Here is a 21472-nt window from a genome sequence, read left to right as displayed (position 1 = left end):
CCGTGTCGAAAACAGATGCTCAGATGTCCCTCTGAAATTCCAGCCTCCTGGGCAGATACCATTGTTGCCTGAAAAACTGCTGGGTAGGCCAATTAGGCATTGTGTTGAACTGGGCAGAGAGGTGGAAATATGGGAATACACCCTGCATTTTGTAGGCCAAGTAGGCATTGTGTTGAACTGGGCAGAGAGGTGGAAATATGAGAATACACCCTGCATTTCCCAATCTAGCTTCCCTCCAATCTTCTCATCCATGTAATAGGTTAATACCTTCCTCACAGAACTGCTAATAGAATTGTCAAAATGACTAATCTGGAAAAATGTAAATAAAAACACTCAGCTAAGTAGCCAATGTGAAGTATACATTCAGTGAATGTATGGTATGCTGGTAGGTCAAGGTCCTCTAGGGTCAGCTTCTCAAGTATTTCTATCTATGCAGTTTCACAGGAGCTTGTTAAATGCAGATTCTGATTTCGGTATGGGATGGATGCTAAGATTCTCTGAATTTATTCTCCTAATTTGAGAACTGAATTTTGAGAAGCAAGCATCTCAGAGATGTAAAAGGAACCAAACAGAGTCTCAACTTTAAAGAGTTATGATAAATAACTATTTAATAAATAAAGCTACCTAAATGGCAAGCAGAGTTCTGGTACAAATGATTCACTTTGGAAGACACTGTTACTCTCACTCCCTTCGGAGCGATGGGCGACTTTTCCCTTTGAACTGACTTTGAATGATGAGTAGACTTTGAGCAGACTTGGGGGTCACAGGTTCTGGCTGTGCCTGGAAGGTGGCACACTCCCAGAGGTGAGAGAGCATATGGGGAACTTAGGAGATGCTCAGGGAGTGGTGAGGAGGAGGCAGGTATAAAGTGGACCAGAAGTTTCTTAGTCACAAGTATCAATAATATACAATCTAGGTGAGTTCTGAGCAAATGTATGAGTTTCTCAGGGCTGCTATAACAAAGTACCACAATCTGCATGGCTTAAAACAACAGAAATGTATCATCTTACAGTACTGGAGTCTAGAAGTCTAAGATCAGACTGTTCATAGGAAATTTTTTTTTAAGTGTCTACAGGGCCGTGCTCCCTCTGAAACTTGCAGGGGAATCCTTCCTGGCCTCTTCCTGACTCCTGGCAGTTTGCTGGCCATCCTTGGCATTCCCTGGCTTATGGCTGCGTAACCCAGTCTCTGCCTTAGTCCTCATGTGGCATTCTCCCTGTGTCTCTGTCTTCATGTGGCCATCCTCTTATAAGCACACCAATCATATTAGATCAGGGGCTCACCCTACTCTAGCATGGCCTCATTTTAATTAATTACATCTGCAGTGACCCTTTTTCCAAATAAGGTTACAGTCTAAGGTGCTGGGGGTTAAGAATTGAGCATACCTTTTGTAGAGGATTCAATTCAACTCATAATAACAAATACATTTGTACTCATTGGGCCCCAGTGATCTCCTGTGCCTTGTCAGATGAAATTCAGAAGTGACTCTTTTCCACTGAACACTGGAAACAAAGGAATGTCCATAGAGCTGAAGACCTCTGCCTTTTCTGTCTTCACCCCTTCCCAAGTAGGAAAGATCTTCAGGACATCCTAGGGGTCGTTGAACTAAGCTGAAAATTCAGGTCCCTGAGACTGGGAAAAATCAGGGCAGCATTAGAACTCCCACTGAAGCCTTATTTCTCTTTTCCGCCAACTTCTGCAGGAATGTTATGTCATTCCCAAGGAGCTTCTGGTAGTGCATGCCCCAGAAGTACCCTCCCTAATGTGTTCACACAGCAGGGTCCAATAAAATAATGATGTTACAAAGTCTTTCTCCCTGGACTCTGAGGGAGAGTCTGGCCAACCGTTTTTTGGGTTGTTCTTTTTTTCCTCCTTTGCTCTTGTCCAATGGAAGCCTAGTGAGAACACTGTCCACAGTGTGAAGTTTATAGGTAGGTGAAAGTGGGTACAAGGCTACTTATTTTACCAAATTTAATTGTTGTCTTGAAAAAATGGGATCTTTAAAGAAAAGAAGTGACTTTATCTCTTTTAATTATATACTTTCTGACTTCATAGATGAATTCATTGTCACCAAGGTATACAACGTTTTGTAGTCCAAATAACACTGCTTCCTAATGTCTTTGAGGTTAGCAGTGTGAAAGGGGCATTTCACGTAAAACCCCTACCAGTATGGCCATGAGCAGTAATAAGTTTTTCAAGCCTGTTCTGTCAGGTCAATTGTCCATCCCAGATTTATTCAGAGCATCCATTCTCTGTTAAAATGAAGAACGCTGGCTGCATTATGTGGACAGAAGACAGCAATAAAAGGACGGGAAAGAAATATCTGTTTTCAAGGCAGCTGAGAAGAAGTTGCAGGCTTGGTGTAGCCGCTGTCCCCATTTGAAGAAAATAAGCCCAAGTGGCTATGTGGAGGTGGTAGTTCATTTTAAGCCATGTTTAAAGACTGCTCAGAGACACACTGGCCTCCATCCAGACCATGGTCAGTCGTCTTTTGGTCCCACCAACTAAAATGAGGCAGGCACCAGGCCCCAGACATATTAGACACAGACCAGCAAGGTTTGACATCCTTATGTTCTCAGTCCCTGTTCTAAGCAATTTAGTACATTTCCCAAGAAGGCATAAACCTTGGAAACTGTAATATGCCATGCTAAGAGAAAATAAACGATCCTCTGCGGGCTAGGCTTAATTTTGCAAACTCCATTTCCTGGAGATAATTGGCCACTGGACACTTGCAGGAGGATTAGTCGGCTGGAAGTTTCATCTCCTCTCCTGAAATCTTCTCCAGTCCTTCCAGCCTGAATTAATCTTCCCTCTGTTGTGCTCCTGTAGCCCTTGATCTCTACCTCAATTGTAACTCTTATCACAGCCTCTGTTGGCATTAGCGCTATTTCTGTGTGTCTTATCTCTCCTACTAGACTCTAGGCTCTCTAAGGAACAAGACTCAATCCTAGTAATTCTTGTATTTATAATATCTAGAACAGGGCAGGGATGTCCTCATTAGAAATTTATTGAAAAACTGAAGGACAGATGGGAAGAAGATTTCGTGGTTTTCTCCATCATTATCAAACATCACTTTCTCCTATCACTCATGGTTTCAGTCAAATCCTTTGGAGGAAAGATTTGGAACACTTGAGAGATTCTGAAACTTAAAAGGAATAGGAGATCGAGAATGGACTTGTGGACACAGTGGGGAAGGGATAGAGTGGGACAGATGGAGAAAGTAGCATCAACATATATACACTATCATCTGTAAAATGGATAGCTGCTAAGAAGTTTCTGTATAACACAAGGAGCCCAGTCAGGCACTCTGTGATGTCCTAGAGGGGTGGAGTTGGGGCAGGGGAGAAAGGCTCAAGAAGTGAAGTTGCTCAGTCGTGTCCGACTCTTTGCAACCCCATGGACTGTAGCCCACTAGGCTCTCCGTCCATGGGATTCTCCAGGCAAGAATACTGGAGTGGGACTGTAGCCCACTAGGCTCTCCGTCCATGGGATTCTCCAGGTAAGAATACTGGAGTGGGTTGCCATTTCCTTCTCCAGGGGATCTTCCCTGACCCAGGGATCGAACCCAGGTCTCCCGCATTGCAGGCAGACGTTTTAACCTCTGAGCCACCAGGGAAGCCTCAAGAAGGCTCAAGAAGGAGGGGATATATGTATAGTTATGGCTGATTCACGTTGTTGTACAGCAGAAACCAACACAACATTGTAAAAAAAAATTTTAAGTGGGAAAAAAAGGAATAAGAGAATTTCGAGGGAGTTTATGATGAGTCTTTTTGAAGATTAAATGAGTTAACAGAAACTGGCTGTAAGTAGCTCTACTTCTTTTGGAAGGTCTGGGAGTGCGCAGGGGCTGGAAGCAGACTATGTATGTGTAGGAGTTTGGAGGTTGCAAGAATATGGTTTGCCTTTGAGCAACAAGGGAAGTAATTTATTAGAAGGTCTTAGGGAAGTTCACATAATGAAAGGAAATACTGAGAAATTGGGCTCCAGAAAATACAAGAAATGGGGCAACTCAAGACATATATACGGTTGAAACTAAGGAATGACTGTAATTTATAGTCAAATCTGTGCATTGCTATGGAAATGATTCAACTCAACCCCTCATCCCATTCTTATATAATACCACTCAAGGGCCTAAATCCAGAAAAATAATCTATTATAGTTGTCTAAGTTGGACCACACACACACACCCTTGGCTTAGAAATGTTCCTTTTGAGGAAGAAATGCTGTCTCTCAAAGAGATGTGATTCTTCAAAAGAAACCAAGGTGCTACTAATAAGAGAAAGAAGAATAAATGCTTGTCAACCAAAGCACAGCTAATCCCCATTAGAGTTTACCTTGGCAAACGTGCAAATCAGAAAACCACTATAAGGGATGAAACTCCCTTAGAGCTAATGGGAAAGATGAAACACTAGAAAACTTCTGTTTGTTAAGTAAATTAGACTTGAAATTCCAGTGCAAGACGTTTGGACAAGTGCTTTCAAATAGTTTATTCATCATTTGTGTTACCCACATATTTCAGGAGATTGTTTATTTTTCTTTTTTTTACCTAGTACATTTCTTAGGAAGCCTTCTTTTTTATAGAAAGATGAAAGGGCCAACCTGGAAAGAAGTCATCAAATAATGAATAAATCAGAAATTAGAATTGATGGGAGCATTAAGGTAACTGAAAGTCTGTCAATGTTTTTCTGTATTCTCATGTGGGTATGGGACCAAGTTACAGCTAGGAGGAAAGATGAGCAAGCTGATTTTGTTTAGTGAAATGGAACTTTAGGGATTGCATTATTCCATTTCCAATTTCTTTAATTAACATCTGAAAATTACATTTTGTCAGGAGATACTCTTAGTGTATCACCTACTAATATTCTCATGGTAAAAGTAAGTAGAAAAAGCTAACATCTAAGCCTTTGAAGTACTTCTGTATATCAGATGCTCTACTCAGATCTTTACATGCATTTCTCATTTAATGTTTAAAAGAACTCAGTGAAAAGAGGTACTCTCAATGTTAGGAAAATAAGAATCAGAGAAATTATATAACTTGCCCAAGATTACACAACTAAGTGGCAGAAAATAAGGTAATGAAGTAAAATCAGAAAATACTGATGAGGAAAATGAATACAATATACCTACATTAATACATATAATTATAAACATGATTATTAACTGCAGAAATTATTTTCTGAATTGTTTAGATGAAATATACTTACAACATGCTACTTATGTGAAATATCTAGAATATGCACATTTCTAGAACAAAGTATATTCATAGTTTCCAGGGGAAAAAGAATGGGAGGATGGAGTGTGACAACTCATAGGTAGGAGACTTCTTTGGGGGCAATGAAGATGTTCTGAAATTAGACAGTGGTATGGGTTACTCTGTGAATATACTAAAGGCTATACAAATATTAAAAGCCAGGATGAATTTTGTGGTACTATATTATGGTTAATTATGTTTCAGTCAAGCTGATGCTTAAACATAAAAACCACGATCAGTCATTATCTCCCTGAGATGGTAAGTTTGTAGAGTGACTTGTAGTTCCCCAAACTTATTATTTTCATGCATTTCTATAAGTTTACCCTTTGTCTACAAAATTCTTCCCAGTTTCCCACCCAGTCCCTTTCCTGCCTTGTAAATTTCTTATTCCTCTTTCATGAACTGACTTAGATTTCATCTCTACAAGAAACCTCCCTGAATCCCTAGTTCAACCATGAGCTGCATTTATCTGAAGGTTCACATTTTCTTTCCAGCAAAGATCATATTCCATGGTAATTATTTATTTACGCATCTGTGTCCCCACTAGTGTATAAGCTCCTTAGGTATTTGTGTTTTGAGGCATGCTACAATGTTTGGCAGGTAATGGGTACTTAGAAATGTTTACTGAATAAATAAATGCATGAATGTTTAAAGATAGAAAATGTAATGTTTCCAGGTTGAAGGATTCTGTGATATCAAGGTATTTTCTGATATCAGAAAGTGTCTTGGATTTAAACCTGAAATACTTGGTATGATGAATTGAGATTACCTATGGAAATCCATGCTACAATGAATAATTATTTGCCTCCTAAATGTGAGATGCTAGCTCAGTCCTCACATGTCCCAGGATAAGCTGAGCTCCCTAAGAGAAACAAATAAGTCTTCCTACCTCAAGGAATGTGGGTGTGCGTGCTCAGTCGCTCAGTCATGTCTAACTCTTTTGCAGCCCTGTGGACTGTAGCCTGACAGCTTCCTCTGTCCATGGGATTTTCCAGGCAAGAATACTGGAATGGGTTGCCATTTCCTTCTCCAGAAGATCTTCCTGACCCAGGGATCAAACCCACATCTCTTGTATTGCAGGCAGATTCTTTGCCACTGGGCCACCTGGGAAGCACACCACATGGAAAATTCTTGTACAGTTAACAAACTATGTTGCTGCAGCTGCTGCTGCTGCTGCTAAGTTGCTTCAGTCGTGTCCAACTCTGTACGACCCCATAGATGGCAGCCCACCAGGCTCCCCTGTCCCTGGGATTCTCCAGGCAAGAACACTGGAGTGGGTTGCCATTTCCTTCTCCAATGCATGAAAGTGAAAAGTGAAAGTGAAGTCACTCAGTCGTGTCCGACTCTTGTTGCAGGACCCTAAAATACTTCGTTGGAGTATTTAGCCTTGGTTGGCAGTAATCCAAGATATTTGAAACTTTGAATCCTGGGTCTCTCATGGTGGGAAATAGACCCTTTGGTGAATAAATTTTATCCAGATTACTGTCCTTCCAGAACAATGTCTCAGTGCTCTGTTACTGAAACATACTGTGGTTTGAAACATTTGAACAAAGTTATCTCATCAACAAATGTATTAAGAGTGTACATACAGACTAGCGAACAATACAATCAAGATGGCTAAAGGTGATCCCAAGAAACCAAAGGGCAAGATGTCTGCTTATGCCTTCTTTGTGCAGATGTGCAGAGAGGAACGTAAGAAGAAAAACCCAGAGGCCACAGTCAATTTTGCTGAATTTTCCAAGAAATGCTCTGAGAGATGGAAGACCATGTCTGGGAAAGAGAAGTCTAAATTCAATGAAATGGCAAAGGCGGATAAAGTGCACTATGATCAGGAAACAAAGGATTATGGACCAGCTAAGGGAGGCAAGGACTCTAATGCCCCCAAGAGACCACCGTCTGGATTTTTCCTATTCTGCTCTGAATTCCGCCCAAAGATCAAGTCTACAAACCCTGGCATCTCTATTGGAGATGTGGCAAAGGAGCTGGGCAAGATGTGGCATAACTTAAATGACAGTGAGAAGCAACAAGGCAGCGAAGCTGAAGGAGAAGTATGAGAAGGGTATTGCAGACTCTAAGGCTAAAGGGAAGTTTGATGGCACCACGCGTCCGGCCAAAGTTGCCCGGAAAAATGTGGAAGAGGAAGACAAAGACAATGAGGAGGAAGTGGAGGAGGAGGAGGAAGAAAAAAAATTGTTGCTCTTTCGCCTTGTGGATACCTTAGAGTAGGGAGCGCCATGATTGACACACCTCTCACCCAAGATATGTCTGTTGCCATCATTAGGTTTAATTACCCAGTTGGCTCACGATCATATCGTAGTCTCTCAAAGTGTTCTAGCAATTGTCATTGGTTTACATGAAGTGGCCATGGGTGTCCAAAGCACCTGGAAACTGTATCAAAGTTATACATATTTCCAAACATTTTTAAAACGAAAAGGCTCTCGTGTCCTCCTCACTCTGTGCACTTTGCTGTGGTGTGACAAGGCATCTAAAAAGGTTTCTGGGTTTGTTTTTTTTTTTTTTTAATTTGTAAGGTGGTGTGTTGATTTTATGGTCATTGGCTAGAAATCCCGAGTTTTCAACTGTACATATCTGTAGTTTGTAAAAAGAGCAAAGCAACCGAGACACACTCTTGATTCTCCTTGCTTGGTATGGAGGCTGTTGGGGTGATGCCTTCCAGAGGGACTGTAGCTCAGGGCATGCACTGTGGGGCTGGACCCGTGGACACTGCAGTGGGCATGCATTTAGCTTCAGGTTGTCTTGTTTTTGTATATAGCGATATAGCATCCCTCTGCCATTCTTAGCTGTGGAAAAGGGAGGCAGTCAGCTGGCATGAGAAGTGTTTTGGATCCTTTTTAGTTGAAGTGCGGTAGTTTTAAACTGTTTTTCTTTGAACAAATCGTAGAACTCTTCATTGTCAGCAAAGCCAAGAGCCACTGCACCAATAAAGTTCAAGAACCTTCTGTACTAAACATGATCTGCAACGTTCTTTTTTTTTTTGTATGTTTAGAATGTTGAAATGTTTCTGAAGTTAAATAAACAGTATTACATCAAAAAAAAAGATTATACATAAAAATCTTATATAAGCAGCTGGCAGCATCTGAGAGATAAGAGATCACCATCAGTGAAGAAAATAGACCCTCAAAACATTGCCTTCATGGGGTTTGCATTATAGAAGTGGAAGAAATGTAAGGGGAAATAATTTCAAGCAGAGAGAATAATTAGGATAAAGGTGATGCTTGATAAGTCGAAGGAGAACAGGATAACCAGGGCATAATGCACATGAGAAAGCAGTGTGATCATTAATATTATTCCCCCAGAAAGACTTACTGGTCACAGTTCTTTGTCCCCTTCCCCAAACTCGTTTTTGCAATGTCAGTCACCATGGTCACATGAGACAGAGTATATTTCCCTGCCCACTGATGTTTAACTTGTTAGGTGACTTGCTTTGGCCAATGGGGAATGTGAGCAGAATGGTGTGACATTGTCCACATGAATCCTTAACAGACATGGCATATTCCTGTTTGCCTTCCTGTGCCTGTGCCATCAGCAAGAAAAGGCCTCCAGGTAGACGCGCCCCCGCTTCATCCTGAGTGCCAGAATTAACATGAATCATGAAGCAGAGCTACTCCAGCCAGAAACACAAGGGCAGCAGTAGGTGGTGGTTGTTATAAGCCTTTTCTTGCTGATGGATTTATTATGTAGACTTTACAGTGGCAATGGTTACCTCATGCAGTCTTCAAGACTAACTTTACACATTATTAGTATACCTTTGTTTCTATTTTTTCACTTTAAAAAAAAATCATTTATTGTGTAAAGGGGGCAACAGAGGATGAGATGGTTGGATGGCATAATCATCTCAATGGACATGAGTTTGAGCAAACTCCGGGAAATAGAGAACAGAGAAGCCTGGGGTGCTGCAGTCCATGGGGTCACAAAGAGTCAGACATGACTGAGCGACTGAATGAGAACAATTTATTGTTCATATAATCTACAGTTGCCTAAACATTTGTGAAAATGGCAGTGTTTGTAAGTCATAAATAGAACAAACATGAGCCTAGCTATTTTATTGCAAAGAATAAACCTCATCTGACTAGACCCCTGATTTCTTCTAGCCATTTGTTTAGTAGAAGGAAAACAAAGGGCTTTTCTCTTTTCCCCACTTCTGTTTATACCTCTGCACCAGGACATCTGCTTTTTCAGTTTCAGAGTTTGACAGATTTCCGTTACTTAAGAAAAAACACACAATTCTAGTTTGTACTGTATATTTTGACATCCTTGTATGTTTGTACTAGTCACTCAGTAGATCAGTGATCCCTCAACAAAGTAAAATCCACCACACAAGTGTGAATTTATTTTTATAAATAAACCCAGGTTATGGCTCATTTTCACAAGTTATAGTTCCTAGGCTAAAGTTTCCGAAAGAGGGTCAAGCTTTCGTACCTGTATATCCCAAACTTGAACCATGTCAGGAACACAAAAAGAAAATCAAACCTATCAGCTCTGGTGAGAAAATCACAGGACTTCCTTGTCTTGAATCTAAATACTAAAAATTGTCTCACAATATATTGGTTATTCAGCAAGGAATTCTGTGGTGTAGGTTCATAAAACATGGCTAGCCATAGAGATGTGAGAGTTTTGGGATAGGCAAAATGAGTGAAGGTAGTCAAAAGTTACAAACTTCCAGTTATAAGCAAGTGCTGGGGATATAATGTACAGCTTGGTGACTGTAGTTAACAGTGCTGTACAGTATTCTGTATTTACTAAAAAGCTTTCATCATAAGAAAAACATAGTGACTGTATGTGGTCATGGATGTTGACTGAACCTATTATGGTAATAATTTTGCAATATATATGTAAATCAAATCGGTATATTGTACACCCTAAAACAAGGTTAAATGTCAATTACATCTCAATTAAAAGAAAAAGAATTTGATCTCTGCTTTAAGTAAATATACCCTGAGAAATGAGAGCTTCTCAGGTGGCACTAATGGTAAAGAACTCAACTGCCAATGCAGGAGACACAAGAGAGGCGGATACGATCCCTGGATTGGGAAGATCCCCTGGAGGAGGAAATGGCAACCCACTCCAGTATACTTGCCTGGAGAATCCCATGGACAGAGGAGCCTGGTGGGCTAAAGTCCACGGGATCACAAAGAGTCGGACACAACTGAAGTAACTTAGCACGCACACCTTGAGAAATGACTTAAACAGTTTATTTATTTTTTTGTTTGTTTGTTTTGCTTATCTATTATTTATGTACGGCCACACTATGTGGCATGTAGGAAGTTCCCTAATCAGGCATTGAACCTGTGCCCTTTGCAGTGGAAGCATGGAGTCTTAACCACTAGACCACCAGGGAAGTCCCAGTGCTTAGTAAATTTTAACTTTGTTTCAGAAACAACTTCAAGTTTTAGTTTAACTTTTAAATTTTTTTTTTCATTTTTTTTAATTTTTATTTTTATTTTTTTACTTTTTTTTTTTTTAAATTTTAAAATCTTTAATTCTTACATGTGTTCCCAAACATGAACCCCCCTCCCACCTCCCTCCCCATAACATCTCTGTGGGTCATCCCCATGCACCAGCCCCAAGCATGCTGTATCCTGCGTCAGACATAGACTGGCGATTCAATTCTTACATGATAGTATACATGATAGAATGCCATTCTCCCAAATCATCCCACCCTCTCCCTCTCCCTCTGAGTCCAAAAGTCCGTTATACACAGCTGTGTCTTTTTTCCTGTCTTGCATACAGGGTCGTCATTGCCATCTTTCTAAATTCCATATATATGTGTTAGTATACTGTATTGGTGTTTTTCTTTCTGGCTTACTTCACTCTGTATAATCGGCTCCAGTTTCATCCATCTCATCAGAACTGATTCAAATGAATTCTTTTTAACGGCTGAGTAATACTCCATTGTGTACATGTAGTTTAAACTGCTGGGAGCTGTCTTATTTTGCACTCCCTCCAAGTCAGGCCTTTTGACAGACTTGGACACAGGGAGCTCCTGTGTGAGGTGATCCCAAGAGGCACAAGCGAAAGAGTGAAGAAAGTGAGCAGGTAAGGGGGACAAGCTAAAAAAAATTTGCCTACTCTATTTAAAGTAGATATGCAACAAGGACCCACTGCATAGCAGCAGAGAACCCTGATCAGTGTTATATGGCAGCCTAGATGGGAGGGGAGTTTAAGGGAGAATGGATACATGTGTATCCAAAAGGCTGAGTCCTTTCGCTGTCCACCTGAAACTATCACAACACTGTTAATCAGCTATACTCCAATACAAAATAAGGTTTAAAAAAAAATTTTTTTAATTGCATTTGTGTACAGGTTACCACTATGAGCAACTTGGACCCATTCCTGCTGGGATCCTCTGAGAAACTGTGTGGAACACACCCAAGAATCCTAAGACTAGGTGCTGGGGAGGCTGGGACTTCTATCCCCCAGTTATTAAAAGCTGCATACAAGAGGATTAACCTCGTACCTTCTACTTCCAACTACCCTTACTTGTAGCAGAAAAGGCTTCCTCAGGCCAAGGGAGGCCCTCAGTCAGAGAAGAAAGCATAAGGTAGGAGGTTTATCAGCATCTATAGCCGCTGCCTGAACTCAGATAGGCCAAGGAGACATGGTGCAGGGCACCACCTTTGTCTGCTACAGGGCACACAGCTATTTGTTCCATTAGCTAGAGTGGTATTCAGTATTTCCTGAGCACTTACTCTGTATCAGGCACAGTGCTAATGACCTGTGTATCATATCAATTTAGTCCTTACATCAACCTCTGAGAGGTAGATACTATGATTTACACACTCTATAGACAAAACAATTAAGAAATTTGCCAAGATGACAAAGCAAGTAAATGGTGGAGGATTAAACATGGGTAGCCTGACTCTAGGGGTCTTTACTCATGAAGGGCTAAGTGCAGAAATCAGAAGCATGGGTAACTCAAAGATGGGAAAATAGCGAGGCATGTAATCCTCAGAAAAGGCTTCACTGTGGAAACAGACTTGAGGAGTACTTTAAGTAGTAGTTTAAGTGGGAAAGTGCAGAAAAAGAAATGAGCTTGTATATGATAAGAATAGGGAAAGATGAAGGTAGAAGGGGCTATAACGTGATGAGCATGAGTTCAGCAAAATATCCTCCCTGGAGAGTACACAGAGTTGATCCTTATTATGGAGTGAGGTACTTGTAATATTACATGTAATTCTTTGTTCATTCCACAAACATGTATTGAGCATCTGCTTAATACTGGCCATTGGAGGTACAGAGATTTTTTTTTTTTTTAACCCAGACATGCTCTGCTAAGGCAGATACCCATTCAGTAGATATTTGTTATTTCTGTTTTTCAGTACTGGACTCTATCTTTCAGTGAATAACCCATTCATGAAGGTCACATGAAGTTCTACTCCATCTCCTTTTACCCCCTACACATACACACACACACACACACACACACACACACACACAAACACAGGGCACATGACTGTAGCCTGGCCAGTTAGAGCACCCAGCCTCTTGGCTTCAGTGATTGTACTAGAGATAAACTGTATTGTGCTGTGCTCAGTTGCTCAGTCATATATGACTCTTTGCAACCCCATGGACTGTAACCCACAAGCCCACCAGGCTTCTCTGTCTGTGGAGTTTTCCAAGCAAGAATACTAGAGCGGGTTTCCATTTCATATTTAAGGGAATCTTCCCAACCCGGCATCAAACCCACCTCTGTTGTGTCTCCTGCATTGGCAGGTTGATTCTTTACCACTGTGCCACCTGGAAAGCCCTTTAGAGATGGACACATGACTTAATTTAGATTTCTCATCTGGAGCAAGGAGGGATGTTTGCTTCTGGTGATCAGGGTTAATGAGTTGATGAGATGTGGGTATGAAGCTGCCATTCTGCCCACCACTAGGAAAAAGGGTCAAGTCAAGCAGAGACAAGATTTGAGGAATGGTCAGTCTGTGCCCTGTCAATTTGTGTGTGTCTGTATGTGTGTATGCTCTTGGACTCAGTGATAATAGTAAACAAAAGATAAATCTCATCTCAAATTTCTCAAAAGAACCACTGCTAATCCCATAGAAGAAGGGAGTTTGGTTGGTAAGCTTTTCTTAACATGTCTTCTTATTCAGTTCAGTTCAGTCACTCAGTCATGTCTGACTCTTTGCAACCCCATGGACTGCAGCACGCCAGGTTCCTGTCAATCACCAAATCTCGGAGTTTACCCAAACTCATGTCCATAGCGTCAGTGATGCCATGCAACCATCTCATCCTCTGTCGTCCCCTTCTCTTCCTGCCTTAAAACTTTCCCAGCATCAGGGTCTTTTCCAGTGAGTCAGTTCTTCACGTCAGGTGGCCAAACTATTGGAATTTCAGCTTCAGCATCAGTCCTTCCAATGAATATTCAGTACTGATTTTCTTTAGGATGGACTGGTTGGATCTCCCTGCAGTCCAAGGGACTCTCAAGAGTCTTCTCCAACACCACAGTTCAAAAGCATCAATTCTTCAGCACTCAGCTTTCTTTATAGTCCAGCTCTCACATCCATACATGACTGCTGGAAAAAATATAGGATAGTCTTCTTATTAAATTCAACCAATTGAAGATGCCAAATTATAGTACACTGGCCCACTCATCACAGACCATTAGACCCACTGAATATTTATATATGTGGGATTCTGAAATAAATGTGTAGATTTTAGATGAAAATCTAAACTTTAAGTTTTCCTTGATTGAAGGAGCCAAACTGAGTATTGTATCCTAATTATAATCCTCCTTTTATTAAAAATCTTTCTTTTCTTACTCACTTTGGTTCATGTTCATTGGCTTGATAGTCTGGATAGACTATTAGGGTTGTCATAGGTTGGCCACATGTGGAATTTCTTTCACAAGATTTAAGAAATTAGAGAAACTAAACAGAGAAATGCAAAACTAAAAGTACTTTCAGAAAAGAATATTCTTGAATCATGGGACATATCCTGATTTAAAACAACTATTTTCTCAAGAGGACACTTGGAATGAAAATAAAAATCTAGAGAAGTAGTGCATGGTAGAGCAAAGAGAGAGGTTCAATAGAAGAGAGAAGTGGATTTTATCCAACTTTGAGATGCCAGTGGGTATTTCTGTAGTTGATGCCTGTTCAGGATAAAGGATTAAATGGTTTTATTTATTAAAAGATTTTTATCTGAGATGCTTCAGTAATTTGTAAAGAAGCTAAATTAAAGTCAATTGAATCAATATTTTTGAGCACCTGCTATGTGCCAAGGAATGCTTGGAACACAATCCCTAAATCCAGGGGACTAGAATCCTTTTCTCTTTCTCCACATGTTTTCTTCTGTATTGGCCTCATTGTTTTCAAGTAGGATCCAATATCCCTGTCTTCGGTCTTTAAGTCCAGAGGAGGATACATGACAATTGATCAGGTCTACATCTGACATTTTTCTGGGCTCCAAAATCACTGCAGATGGTGATTGCAGCCATGAAATTAAAAGACACTTACTCCTTGGAAGGAAAGTTATGACCAACCCAGACAGCATACTAAAAAGCAGAGACATTACTTTGTCAACAAAGGTCCATCTAGTCAAGGCTATGGTTTTTCCAGTGGTCATTTATGGATGTGAGAGTTGGACTGTGAAGAAAGCTGAGCACTGAAGAATTGATGCTTTTGAACTGTGGTGTTGGAGAAGACTCTTGAGAGTCCCTTGGCCTGCAAGGAGATCCAGCCAGTCCATCCTGAAGGAGATCAGCCCTGAGTGTTCATTGGAAGGTCTGATGTTTTGAAGCTGAAACTCCAATACTTTGGCCACCTAATGTGGAGAGCTAACTCATTGGAAAAGACCCAGAAGCTGGATAAGATTGAAGGTGGGAGGAGAAGGGGACAACAGAGGATTAGATGGTTGGATGGTATTACTGACTCAGTGGATATGAGTTTGGGTAAACTCCGAGAGTTGGTAATGGACAGGGAGGCCTGGCATGCTGTGGTTCATGGGGTCACAAAGAGTTGGACACAACTGAGCAACTGAACTGAACTGAAGCAAAAACATCAGATGTCTACTCCATGGGGATACTAAAATAAATAACTCTTGATTTCATGTTGCAAATGTCTCCATCTTGAGGCCTCAGTCTGGGACTCACTTGCAGGGAAGAGATAAAGGATGGACAGGGAGTGAGCGCACTGGATAATCATCAGAGTCGAACATCTAAGTCTGATCTCTCTTTTCCTACCTGTAGCCTAAGAGGCCATTTGAGGTAGGATGAAAATGAAATGTCAAAGACCAGGAAGGAGTCATAATCCGAGATAAAGGCATATGCCCTCTAGGTGAGGCATGGACAGTCAGTGGGATAGAGGATATCTAGGTAGTATCATCTTCAGTTCTCATACAAGAGCCCTTTATTGAGTATTTGCCAAGGACAGGAAGCTGATACATACTCTACACACTCATTGGCTGATGACAATAAAAACGATTGCTTAGTGTGATGACATCCATATGATAGGTACTCAATATCAGGCCATGCATGTCCATATAACTTGAATATCAAAAATGGACATAAGAAAAATGAAAATTTGGGGGAAAGTAAAAAATCATCATTTAGAGCAGCCATTCTCGAACATTAAGTCCCAGACTCCTCTACATTCTTATAAATGAGGACTACAGAGAGCTTTTCATTTGTGTGGACTATGTCTGTGGATATTTAGAAGATTACCAAATTAGAAATCAAAGCTAAGAAATGTATAAAATGGAAAAATATGCATTTTATTAGCCATCAGAACAACAGCTACATCCTATAGCAGTTTTCCTTAGAGAATGAGATTGAAAGTGACAAATAACATGTTAGTATTATTGTGAAAATAGTTTTGATCTCATGAACCCTGTGGAAGGGTTTCATATATCCTCAGGGGTCTTTGAGTCACAGTTTGAGGAGTTCTGATCTAGAGTTTTCATAAACATTAAGTATTTCCAGGGAGCTAAATAGAAATATTGAATATGAAATTACTTGCAAGAATTATTTGCAGCATATGTTCACATGGTTTAGACCTTGATTTCTAATTATCAGGGGAAGAAGCAGGATTTCACTCCTGTTCTCTTCCATTTAAACATTCTGTGAATCAAGGAAAAAAACACACACACACACATAGAAGGGTATTGGGTTTGGTTTTGTTTGAAATCTTTCCAATGACTAACTACTATTTTTTTCCTTTTGAAGTCTTTTTGGACCCTTCAATAAATAGTTTAGTATCACTGGCCTCATTAAAATATGAGGAAGAATCTTTACTAGATGTTGTATACACTGGTCTTTCATGGGAGATTGGTTCAAATTGAGGTGACGTATTTGGGAACAGATATTCTGGAGGATGGCTTGGATAAGCAGGAAGGGATTAAGCAGGACATAGTCAAGGAGACCACAAACATGAAGTGTATTAGAATGGGTGAGGAGAGGAAACTACCTCATGCCTTTTCCTGGGCAGCATGAGAAATGGTCTCTTTTTCACTGTTAACTTCAGAGGCACCAAGTCGTCCCCAAGAATTCTTTTCCAGGGATAGACAGTGTGGGGTCACCCTGAGCGTCACTCCATTCATTCCCACTAGAACTAATATGCAAGAAAGCCATTTTCCTTGCATCTGTGTTTTGCCCCAAATTTGACCGGGTGCTCCATCATAGGTAGTGAAAATAAACAGGATCCCTGCCTTCATGCTACTTAGAGCCTAGGAGGAGAGACAGGCAAAACACAGGTTCACAAATAAGCAGTGTGACTTCAGACAGGCACTAGAGCAATAAACAGAATAAATTAAGCGTGAAGTGGGATAAAGGGATGGACAGGCCCTTTAGATTAGGTGGTCAAGGGAGGTCTGTCAGTGGTGGTGATACTTGCCTTGAGAATCTGAATGAAGAGATAAATCTGACAGTGGACAGCTTGAAGGCCAGTTAAGAGGCCCCAGTGGGCAGGGGAGTTGTGTTCCAGGAAGAGAAAGTATCAAGTGGATGTGATGATAGCAAACAAGTGGGCAAGATCCAAATGATGTCAGACCTGTAAGCCATGATAGGTGTTTGCATCTGGCCCTGAGTGGGAGGGGAAGCCTTAAAGGAGAGCATTATGCCACGGAGTGACATGCTCTGATTTATGTGAGAGATTTCTGGTTGCTGTGTGGAAAATGAATTCTTAGATGTCATGTTTGAAATGCAGCTTGAAAAAAGCATGATTAATCCCCTGTTGCTGGCAAAGCATCAGGAACATAGATGACATTATATTTGCTGACAATGAAGAGCAGTTTCCATCCTGAGCTGGTAAATTTATTGAACAAACTGTGTTTAGTTAACTAAGATGAACAGTGTTTCCTTATGCCTTAGACGTTTTCTTTTTTTTCCCCAAAAAAAGAATTTGTGTATTTGCGGTAATATTAACAACCTGAAGAACTGGAAATTTACAACTTCACGGCCACTTGACAGGGCAATAGCTTTTTCAGTGGTTTAAAGGAGATTGCATTTTGTTCTATATATATGAACGATTCCTGGTTATTTTATTATAATCTGGCAGATACATTGAATTTCCTTCCCAGCAAGGATTCTGTTAGTTTCCCTATCCTGAACATTCAACGAGGTAGTTATTATGTGAAGAATGAAATGACAGCAGGCAGAAGAAGAAAATGACCAAATAACTGCTGATAAGGGTGATTTTTTGACAGTATAGTAATAGAATGCATTGTATTTCTAGGTCTTGGAATTCTTCTTTTTGAGAGCATTTGGATTTTTAAAAAATCAACTTTAGTAATTAGACTTCTGCCTTGAATTTTGAGCGTTGGAAACTGTTTACAATTCACCTAGTAGCAGCAACTGCAATTGCCAATTACATGCGAGCATTCCAATAAAGCTTCCCTGGTGGCTCAGACAGTAAAGCGTCTGCCTACAATGTGGGAGCCCTGGGTTTAGTCCCTGGGTCGGAAAGAAGGAAATGGCAACCAACTCCAGTATTCTTGCCTAGAAAATTCCGTGGACGGAGGAACCTGGTAGGCTACAGTCCATGGGGTTGCAAAGAGTCAGACACGACTGAGCAACGTCACTTTCTTTCTTTCTATTACAATAAATGTAATATATTATCTCATAATGTGAGTGTGTCTCATCCGGTCAGTTGAAGATATGATGAGCAAAAACTGAGATTTCTTGTAAAAAAAAAAGGGGGGGGGGTTGGGGGAGAAATTCTGCCTTCAGACTGCAACATAGAAATTCTGCTTTTCCAGGCTTTGGACTCAAGTTCGTGACATCAACTCTTATCTAGATCTCCGGGCTGCTGGCTTACCCTGTGTATTTCAGACTTGCCAGCCCCCACACTCACATGAGTTAATTCCTTAAAATAGAGTCCTTAAATTCCTTATAGTATGTATCCTATTAGTACCAGTTCCCTGGAGAACCCTGACTAATAAACTCCTTTCCCCAGCAGTTCTGCTTCTAGAAATTTATCCAAAGAACATACAGATATCCAAAGATACATGTTCAAGGCATTGTTTCAGTGTTTAAAGATGGGAAATAAAATTTCCACCACTGGAGGACCATTAAGAAAATTATTATGCAATGTGCACTAATATAGAACATTCTAAACAATATGAAAATTCATATATCCTCTAGGTATATTGGGCTTCCTTGGTGGCTCAGACGGTTAAGAATCCGCCTGCAATGTGGGAGACCTGGGTTCAATCTCTGGATTGGGAAGATTCAACCCAGGGATCTTTAGGTATATTATAAGACTTAAAAATCTTATTAGGTAATAAACAGCAGTTTAAAGACCCTGTTTGATTTCCATCTTTTAAGTTGTTAATACTAATTGAAATTATGAGAAACCTTACATTTTCCTCTCTAATCATTTCTGTGTTGATTGAACTTTTATACATAGCATATTTTGACTGTTAATAAATCAAATCAGTTTGACCTAAACTCTAAACAAAAGGTCAGCTCAGACAGATTTCTGCAGTCCTCCACCACGTGACCTGTATGTGTTCTAAACATAAAAATCTTTTAGTTGAAGCCTTTAAATTATTTATTTGTGAAACATTTCTGTACTAACTAGATAAAATGGACAGAGAGAGGCAGTTGCTTGGACATTCAAGTGTAAAAAAAACAAACAAAACTCTGAGACTTGTTTGTTTCGTATTCACTTGAGTATAACACCATAGTTCAGGGAAGGCAAACAAGAAGGGAAAAAACATTTCCCTGAAATATACAGATAACGACCTTATTATCTATTTTAATTTGACAATGTAGAGGCAGTCTGAGTTCCCTATGACTCAAACTCTATTTGAAGAAACTAAAATTAATAAAACATAGCTTATGAGAAAGGCAGTGCCTCTTTGCAAGTCATTATATGGTTTCAGAGAGTTTTTCTTCCTTAAGTCCTGCTTCAGGCCATGCCCTGGCTTCCACAGATCCATTTCTTTTTAATTACCTTAGAGTCTACCTTTTTACTTTGAAATGTTTGTCTATACGAATGCAAACCTGTGGAGGGGGGATGAAATTTGAAAAGATCCTTCTAGCATAGTGCACTTTCAGTAAATTTGATAAATATCTTTCTGGCCTATGGAACTGACATGCACATACTAGGGAGGTGAGCCAGTCATTTTCCAGCCTTATCTTCATATGAACAAGCACAGCAAATTGCATAAAAAAGAGTATTCTTTGCAATAACCTTAACTGCATTTTCCATGTCTAGCTCAGTTCTCTCTGCCCAATATTCTCTTTAAGAAAAAAAATATCTTCCCTAATGGTAAGGTAAAGAACAGAAAAAAGTAATAGAAAGTTCCTCCCATGGAAACCAATAAGCTGTAGTTCATTTAATGCAGAATCGCATCAAGGAGATAAGCCCTTGTGTTTAAGAGCTGGGGTATATACAGTGTTTTTTCTTTCCCTTAGTTTTGTTTTCTTCTTTTAGGAAAATATTTTTAGTGAATACCTGATGGGCTTTGGTTGCAAGTCTTGGAGATGAAGCTGATTTTGATTCAAACTTAGGGCAAAAACATCTGCAGAAGTGATTCTGGCTACCTAAGCAATGCCTTTTACCTGAAAATAAGGAAGCTGGAATCAGCGCTCATGTCTAGCAGTCAGGAGTATAGGTACCACCTCCAGGTCCACTGACCTTCCTGGTAACAGAGAGCATCATTAAATTCCCTAAGGCACTCCTCAGAGGATATTTGTAACCTGGATTGTTTTCATTTTTCCTAGTAATGACCCCTTTTGTCCACAGAGGCATTTCAGGTAAACAGATCCTTTTCAGCTTCTGATCAGTGAGTCCTATGTCTCAGACAGAGTCTCTCCAGGTTCCTTTGCAGGATAAGGACTTCAAACTTGTGTCCAGCTTTAGCAACCAGAGAGCAGATGCTGGAGCCTTCTCTCAGCTCTCAACTGCAACTGGCATGTTTCCCAAGACTCTTCTCAGTCCTCGCACTGTCCCCATCTTCTGCTTTTTCCACCCTAAATAGATCCTGTACCTAAGGCTCCATGAAGTCAGACACTCCCTAGATTTTGACCACAGCATAAAAGTACGCTTTAAGAGGTACTGGTGGCATAAAGGAAATCCTTGCTATAATCAATGTGTGAGTCTTGAGAAACAGTTTGAAACTACCCATGAGCCCAGGAAACATGGAACAAAATATCACAAATCCCAGACACTCCGACATTCAGCCCATGACCACTCTCCTGCTAAGAAACAACCTAAGGTGGAGATTAATAGAGAGAGGGAAAGTGAAAAGTGAAAGTCACTCATTTGTTTCCAACTCTTTCCAACCCTATGGACTGTAACCAGCCAGGCTCCTCTGTCCATGGAATTCTCCAGGCAAGAATACTGGAGTTAGCCATTTCCTCCTTCACGGGATCTTCCTGACCCAGGGATCCAGCCCAGGTCTCCTGCATTACAAGCAGATTCTCTACCATCTGAGCCATGACTGACTGCAAGAAGTCTCTGAGAAAGGGCAGCCTTGCTGTGGGAAGTCAGTAAATAGGTGAGTGATAAAACCAATGAATAGTAGTATTAAGTATAGTATTAAGTACTATATTTTTTTCATGTGGGAGGTTAAGAGTAAAAACCTTGGGGTCATATACACTCTGTTTTGGGCTTTCCCGGTGGTGCCAGTGGTAAACAACCCACCTGCCAATACAGGAGACGTAAGAGACATAGGTTTGATCCCTGGACCGGGAAGAGTCCCTGGAGGATGGCAGTATGGACCCCAGTATTCTTGCTGGAGAACCCCATGAACAGA

The 21472-nt window shown here is 40.5% G+C and overlaps 1 protein-coding gene and 1 pseudogene across 1 annotated transcript in view; both read left to right on the top strand.

The window, feature by feature from the left end:
• SYNPR (synaptoporin) overlaps positions 1-21472 on the top strand; it is a 294771-nt gene that overhangs the window by 210964 nt on the left and 62335 nt on the right. The window lies entirely within an intron of this gene.
• Positions 6865-7477, top strand: LOC138087258 (high mobility group protein B3 pseudogene; annotated as a pseudogene).

The sequence above is a fragment of the Capricornis sumatraensis genome, chromosome 10 (assembly GCF_032405125.1).
Source record: "Capricornis sumatraensis isolate serow.1 chromosome 10, serow.2, whole genome shotgun sequence".
In the NCBI taxonomy this organism is placed as follows: Eukaryota; Metazoa; Chordata; class Mammalia; order Artiodactyla; family Bovidae; genus Capricornis; species Capricornis sumatraensis.
The sequence above is the reverse complement of the archived record's forward strand: the minus strand, read 5'-3'. Positions and strand labels throughout refer to the sequence as shown.